The 8,699-nt window shown below is 35.7% G+C and overlaps 1 pseudogene; it reads right to left on the reverse strand.

The window, feature by feature from the left end:
* Window positions 1–8,699, reverse strand: part of LOC110020607 — a 22,950-nt pseudogene continuing 14,251 nt past the window's right edge.

Raw genomic sequence — 8,699 nt, forward strand, 5'->3', positions numbered from 1 at the left:
TTGTCTCTTTAATGGATAGATCTTAAAGAAAAAAAGTAGGGGTAAAAACACAGAAGCTAATCAATAATAAGTTCCCCAAACATTGAAGACTTGGCCAGACTAAGATCTGGGCTTTTCCTTCTCTTTGAAAAGAGCCAGGAGAGACACCAGAAACCTTCACAGCCTTGAACCTAACTCCGGGAATATCTCCTAACTCCGGGAATATCTCCCACAGCGTGCCCTTTACGACCAAATCCAGCAATCAATACTTCATCCTGTATAACATTATATAAAGACGTATTTCTTAGCACATTTGAAGCTAAAGAACATTTTGATGCAGCTAGATTAGAAATATATTAAATTTACTCGTACAATTTTCAATGTTAGTTGTAATTTCATTTACCGCAAAGAAAAAGATATTATTTAAGTGGACAGGAAAAAAAATTTGGTATTGAATTTGCCAACAACAAACCTTCGTTAAAAATAAAGAGACTACTCATACCTTGACATCAAAGGATTTTTTTTCTGAATTTTAATGATGTTCTAGAGGTTTTATGGCAAAATTTGTCTATTATTATTGATGACTTTGGGCTGGGTTTTCACCCCTTTGTCTCTTCAACCAAGGAAGAATGTTTCCTTAATCTCCAGCAGCAACTGAACTTATGAAAATTTCTTAATGCTGAGATAATTGATACGGCACAAAAACTTTGATTATATTTATTTGTAAATTTTTTGCTTTTATTATCACTGAACTTATGAATAACGAGCCAATGATTCCCTCAATATAATTTGATCTCCAACATAGTTAGCAAAAATTGGAGGATGAATACAATGTATTTCCTCCAACATCGTTCTGTCATCGATTGTTTGCCTTTCCCACAATTCTGCATCTATTTCTTCTCCTCTCTTATTCCTCTGCGCTGTCTGTGGGAAAGTTTTAATCCCACAACTAAAGCATTTACGTAGTTTACTACATAGCCACCAGCACAATATTCGTGACAATGGAGCATCCCGCTCTAACACTCATCGTTCCAGAGAGCAGTCAAGAAGCCAAGGGCGGTATACTTCTTCATCTTCCTGCCCTGGAAGACGCTATCCTGCCAACGAAGGCGTTTTGGATCCTTCTATAGAAGATTGAATGCGTAGAATGGAGTAGTTTCAACTAGAGATCCTATAGCTCCTACACGAGGCTCAATAACTGTTGTCTACACCATTGGATGAAATTTGTTTACCATTAACTTCGTGACCTACGAGAAACTCGTACCGGCCCGCCTCCTCGAGAAAGAACACTTCCCCTGTTAGGCATGATGTTGAACTCCAAGATACCGCAAGTTCTACTCATCCATCTCGTGTAGCTCACCCAACATCGCCACATCTTCATGTCATTCCAGATGATTTCATTCGTAACGAACTACGACGTCTCGTCCGGGAAGAATTTTCCTTAGAGAAAAAGGATCACCTCTCCACTCATCGTAACATCCATGAATCCTCTCCCTTAGTGGATGTGGTCCTCTAACACCCCATCCCAATTGGATTCAAGCTTCCGAACATCGATACATATGAAGGGATAACCGACCCCTGCGAGCATATTGATCATTATCGAACCATCATGCACATTCAGTGTGCCCCTGATGTGTTTGTGTCAAGTGTTCCCGACTAATCTTAAAGGACAAGCTTGAACCTGGTTCTACTCTCTACCAGAGGGCACTGTAAGCGCCTTTAATGAAATTGTCATACTGTTTGTGGAACATTTCATAACAAACCGACGGATCATCAAGGATTCATCCCATCTCTCGAGAATTCGTCAAAACGAAGGAGAATCACTGAAGGACTACTTTCGCAGGTTTTCTACTGAAGCCTGACAGATTTCAGAAGTGGATCCAAACATACTAAGAGGGTTCTTCCTTGTGGGCCTCCGCCCAGGACCCTTCTATTCATCATTGATGTGAGAAGCAGTTCATTCTTATGTCGACCTTGTTCACCATGTTGAGGCACAAATCTCTACAGATAAGACCATCATTGCTCACAAGGAACAATTTGAGCAATTGGGGGGCAAGCACAAGAATAACACTAAGAATATCAATCAAATCTCACAGCGAAAAAAGTTCAGACCACAGGGGAATCGTTAACAACGATCAGAAAAAAAAATACACGTCACTCAACAAGTGTTAACATCTTAATGACAATCAAGGATAAAGAGATTGTCAAGTGGTCAAAAGCAATTAAGAAATTCAGATGGTGGAAACCAGTTTCAATATTATCATTTTCATCAAGTAAAAGAACATTTAACAAAAAGATGTTTTCAATTAAAGGAAGAAATTGAACGTTTAATACGCCAAGGTCATTTAGGTCGCTACTTACAAGAACAATGTGAGGGGAACCAGAATAGAATTGTTGGAGTTATCGAATGAGAAGTACAACGAAATTTTCTGAGTAAACGACTGACTTATAAACTCTTAATTTTATTTTAACAAAATTTTCATGTTACTTTAAAACATCATTTCATTGAAATTTTCTTATTTTTTACCAGAAATTTGTGTAGAAAGCCCCCTTGAGGATGATAAGCTACCATGCCCCTAAAAGTTGAGCCCAAGAGGCAAGACTCGACGTGAAGAACCGGTACTCATAAAAGTCAAGCCCAAGAGGCAAGACTCAAGAAGAAGCTACCATGCCCCTGGAAGACGAGCCCAAGAGACAAGTCTCGATGGGAAGCTAGTAGTGGACAAGGTCCTCACTAGAAAGACTCCATGAGAGCAAGTGGTTGACAGAGTCTCCACTCAAAAACTTCAGAAGGCTACAAGCCTCAAAAGGCACGGGTACACTCAAAGACCTCAGAAGGCTACAAGTCTTAGAAGGCATTAGTACATTAAAGACCTCACAAGACACAACTGCATAAAATTCCTTAGAAGGCTACGAGCCTCAAAAGAATTTTGCACAATTAAGAAGCCACAACAATCAAAGAGGTAACAAAGAAATACACTGTTATCATCTACAATTTTTACGTCAAATGATTAAAAAGACTACAAATACCAACATATACATTTACAAAGGCTACATTAAATCAATTCATTTTCAATTTGAGTCAGAATCGCCTTCCAAAAATTTCAGTACTTCTGATGATCGTCAAGGAGTCTCCACATATCACCGCCACATAAGCATGAAAATCCCCCCTCATAATGAGGCAAGAAAACTACATTTCTCCATCATCTTCAGACCGTGCAAGAGCGGCACGAGAATCTCCTCCGGAATACGCAACTCTCCGCCACAACGAGTCGTGTCGTCGCGACGCCCAGCCACAACGCATTGCCGCAACGCCCCACGTGTCGCGTCGCCGCGACACTTCGCCACAACTCTTCGTCGCAAATCTTCGCTGCAACGTTTCGCCGCAATACTTCGCCACAACTCTTTGTCGCAACCTTTCGCCTCAATTCTTCTCCTCAACCCTTCATCGCAACTCTTAGCTGCAACTCTTCACCTCAACGAGAAAGAAGATCTCATTTTGTTTGTCTGCTATGCAGGATAGAGCCGACCTTTTTTGGGAGGGGAAAAACTCTCTATCTTTATGATAAAATTGATTACATTTTTTTGGGAGGGGAATCCTGAATCACCTGCTATACAGGGATGGAGACTCCATTTTTCTCCTCTCCTTGGCTTGTTCATAGGTTGAAAAACTCTCTATCTTTATGATAAAATTGATTACAGTCATTAAAAAAATAGCTCTTCATTAAAAAAACAAAAAAAATTGTTTGTAATAAAATATTATATATATATATATATATATTGTTTCCTCTAATCAATTTTTGATTTTGGGGTTCATCTTTGGTTTTCGATTCAGTTTTAACATAATGTCAGCCCATCTCTTCAGTTTCGTATCAGTCAGTTTGTTGGCCCGAAAAATAGGCCCGTTTAAAAAATATTTATAACTACTTGTTTGAGGCAGGATTTGAACACTCATCACTGGCGTGGAGAAAAAAGAATCCGACCAGTTGAACTGAGATCAGCTCTTTAAAAATATAAGGATATAAATTATTCTTATATATAAGGAAAAAAACCATATGTATATGTTGATACATACACAAGATAAAAATATAAAAATCTTTAAATTTGAATGTTTTAGGGCAACCAAATTAGACTCGCCCAAAAATAGGGGGCAACTGATACGCCACCAATAAATTTTCATCATTCGACACGAATCTCGAGACAATATTATAAGCAAAAAATATCTAAATTTCAATTAAGAGTCATCTAGAGCTCCGATTTCTGAAAACTGAAGCTCACAAATCTAGTAACTCTTTCGAGTCTGTGGGACAAGGGTTCTCTGTAATCAACTTATAGTGGTTTTTTATAACTGGGTCATGTTCCGTGATTTTTTCTCTTTTACGGGTTTTCCACGTAAAAAACTTTTGGTGTCATCACATGTTGTTTCCCTTTTCATCTGAGTGTGTTGAATCCTCACGCAACGCCAAGAAAATAATCTATTACTCTACTGCAGCGAATTTTCTAGCACGCATCAATATATAAACCAAAGCTCAAAAATCTCCTCACATATATAAAAAGTCAATGACCTACCTCGCAAAAGTGAGATGCTATTGGAGAAACATGAAAAATCACCTACCATAATGCCATTTTCGATTATATATCTACAAGGAAAATGAATGGAAAAATCCATTCTAATGTAAAGAGTGTAAAATGGTGTCTTAAGTGATACAATCTAAAAGAAATACCCAAAAATCAACAATAATAGTATAAAAAACTTGCATTAAATTCTTAAGAATATCAACAAAGCTGAAATCATTAAATGATTGAAAATTTTTATTCATCTAATAAAAATTACAAAACACTGTGCTACTTATTTTGAAAAAAAAGAATGCCATAATTAATCTAGAATGAAGAGAACTCAAATTATTTTTCTTTGATTTATTGTCTCAAATTCAACACCAACTAATTATACTTCCATTTTAATAACTTCTCATCAATATTATTCAACAATGTACATAAAATGAAAATTACATTTGAGTTTAGTAAAATAAATGATGACAATCATGTTCTAATTGATATAATTGATATCACCTTTAAGGTCACCGACATAATCTTTATTGGTTAATCTAAAATAACCAATCATTATACATTTTGATTAGACACAGTGTTGACAATGATGGAAAGGTGACAATGGTGGAATGATAAGAATTGGAACATCAACAGTTAAGCCAAAGGAAGTGGACATGCACTATGACTAACAATGAAAAGATCCCATGCAATGTATGGGGAAGTCTATGATGTGGCTAAAAGGTAAAATCGTAGATGATAAAAGGTCTATTTGGGACGGCTGTAGTTTTTTTATAAAGATAATTGTAAAATTATGATGAGGAAAGCAACCTCTTAAAATTATTGCAGTGTGAATTATAAATATTTACAATAACTTTCATGCAACCACCAAACTTCAACAGATTTGGTTGCAAAAAATAACTTCTTACAACAAAAACTTCTAAAAAGCAATTCTCCATCAGAGTTGTGATGGCAATCTAAAATGAAAAGTAGGCATAAAGTTGTCCCAAAAAAACACTTAGGGTCTGTTTGGGGCAGTTGTAGTTTATCCAGTTTCTGCTGATAAGCAACTGATCCTGATAATCTGCTGATAAGCAACTGATCCTGATAATCTGGTTGACTGTTTGGTTTGTCCGTTTGGAAAACAACTTATTCTGGATAAATAATAACTATGTCTCTGTTCTGGATAAGTTGTTTAAAGTTATCCCAAAAAGACACTTAGGGTCTGTATGGGGCAGCTGCAGCTTATCCAGTTTCTGCTGATAAACAATTGATCCTGATAATCTGTTGATGAGCAGCTGATCCGAATAAGCTGACTGGCTGTTCGTTTTGTGCGTTTTGTAAATAGCTTACTCTCATTTTTTTTAGTTGAATGAATAATCTGTCACGTAAAATTTGTTATTTTCTCAAATGTCAAGACATAAAAATGCAAAAGAGTTGAATTACATTTATATAACTCAAAAAATTCTTATTACATCAAATAAGCACAGTGACATATACGAAAGTGAATTACACATTCACACACTAATATGGATTATAATAAGACCAATAAAAAAAAAATAGCATGTTAAAAATACAAGAAAAAAAATTACAATATTAATTTTGAAATGTAAATGCATATCACGACGAATGTTGTTTGGTTCTGATATCTCAGAACCCTGAACAAACCTGTCCGACTGGGATATTATAGAAACGGAAGCACTAGAACCACATGCGGTGTTCCCCCGTTGTGATACTGTCGAACTCCGAGCAGCGGTGTCCAATTGGGATATCGCAGAAACAGTTGTATTGTCGGCCCACCTGAAGAATTTGCAGTCTTCCGGTTCGTGTTCCCACTGCGGGCACCTGTAGAATTGTCGTTCGTAGTTGTGTTTATTTTGACGTGAGTAGCAATGACGGTAGCCCGCATCGGCACATCACTTGCCCAGACTTCCCTGAATACCTAGAGCTCATCGTCCTACAATTATTAAAGTCAAAAAGTTAAATAGATTTGTAAGAGATGTAAATAACAATAACTATTCTCAGCATACCATACCCTTCCAATAAATGTACACATGTAACACCTAAACTATAGGCATTGCCTAAAAATGGAACCAGTCCAGCTTACAGAGTGTTTTGTGTTAGCTGGAAATCTGGGAGACATAAACCACTCCCCTCATATATATAAATCAATCCACCTCTTATCTCCCACATCAAATATTCTAATCTCCAACCTTTTGCTTGCTTCCATCTCTTACAAATCTCTATTTTTTTTCTGTGGAAAATGATTTCTTACAGTGGAAGCAGATGCAGGCAAGAAAAAGACATGGACTTATATAATATTTCAGGGCTATCAGGCACAATTCAAATGTTTGAGAAAACTGGAAATTTATGCAGGTAAATTCACATATTTAAAGGAATTTAAATTCATTGGCATTGATCCAGTATTGGAGGAGAAACTGGATGACATGTTCACTGGGGTTGTCAAAACAGGAACTCGTGCGTTTACCTCAAATGATCTAGGTTTTGACAGCTCAGTACAGAAGATGGAGACCGTGTAGATAGGTAATTCAGGAGAAGGTCCTAGTCATGTCCACACAGATGTTCAATCCACTAACGTGCCTAAGCGTCCCATGGTAGAAAAAGAAGAACAAATGGGTCACTTTTATCAAAGGCGCCATTGATACACTGGTTGAAACATGCAAAACAGTGTCTTCTTCCTTGCAGGGATGAATTCAGATCAGTCTCACTAATGCTAGGAGACCGATAAGAACTCTAAATAAGCTAGACTAGGTTTAGTTTGAGCTTGGGTTAGACTAACCTAACCTAACTCAAACCTACCATACATTACCGATGTATGAAAACAATTATTCCTGATTAATATGGAGAGAATTACTCTCCAGCGAAGTCGTCATAATTTATCGGTCACCATACAACTGAGTGCGGTTTAATTTAGTGTAATATAGTATTTAAAAAATAGATATTTTAATTTGAAGAAAATGGGGTCAAATTGATCACATTGATTCCTATAGTTTGAATAATCGAGTTAATCATGAGTAATATACTACCATGAAAGGTAATACACTACTTGATAATAAGCTCAATTAAATAAACTATAGAAATAAATGACTTCCGTTTGATCTGCAAGTTTGCATGATGATCGACAGATTCATCTATTTGATATAGAAGTCAAATGTAATTTATTTTAAGACTTGGTTCTTTTAAGTTTCCTATAAGGGTAAGCTCCTATAGTTAATTACATCTTAAGTGAACGAATCACTTAAGAAAACTCTCGATAAAAATTAGGAATCTTTTGTTTTCATGAATTCAAAAGGAAGGGTTTTCAACGAACATGATTTTGAAATTTTCAATAGGGATTGATTCAAATATGAAAGATTTTATTTTAAGAATAAAAGAAATCAAAAGTAGGGGAGATTAAAGATACAGGGTAGGTTCTTGATAATCTCCCAAACTATCCTAATGTTTGACTCAATTTAAGACGATATTAAGTTAACTCTTGCCAGTTTTATTAATTAGGGCATATATTTGTGTAATTATGATCTACAAAAAAAGTCTAGAAAGATATGAAATTTTACGACGAGTGACTACCTTGGAATTCTAAAATAATTTAGGACATGCTGCATATCGGAACTATGTAGAAGCCTAAGAAAAAGAGAGGTTTTATGTCATAAAAGACAGCTCAGAATCCTAAGAATTATTATTAAACTAAAGAAAGGGTCTTGAACGAGCTGCCCACGAAGTTTGCTCCAAGTTCCATACTGAAATGTCTTCAGGTCTTCAAGTCTTCAGGCCCTCCAATCTTATTATTAAAAGTTTTATTTATTTCGATGATTTTATAATGAATTAATTAAAAAGTAGTGGATGTATAGTTCAAACTTTTAGGCCAAGACTAAGTTCACTTAAGCTAATTAATTCTCTAGTGTTATGATTTCTAGGTTCTTCCTAATCTAAAAAACTTTTATTCCTTCATTATTTGTCTTTTATTCCTTCATTATTTGTCTATTCCTTCATTATTTGTCCTTAACACATGCATTTTATGTTTAATAAAAGCAGTAAAAATTTACATTGAAATACATAAAGTAATAAATTGAGCAAATAAAGAAACAATGTTTTATCAATTTTTTTATTAAATTTTAATTATTTAATTAGTGGAATTTTAATTATTTAATTAGTGG

This window comes from Phalaenopsis equestris, unplaced genomic scaffold, assembly GCF_001263595.1.
Source record: "Phalaenopsis equestris unplaced genomic scaffold, ASM126359v1 Scaffold000105, whole genome shotgun sequence".
Classification (NCBI taxonomy): domain Eukaryota; kingdom Viridiplantae; phylum Streptophyta; class Magnoliopsida; order Asparagales; family Orchidaceae; genus Phalaenopsis; species Phalaenopsis equestris.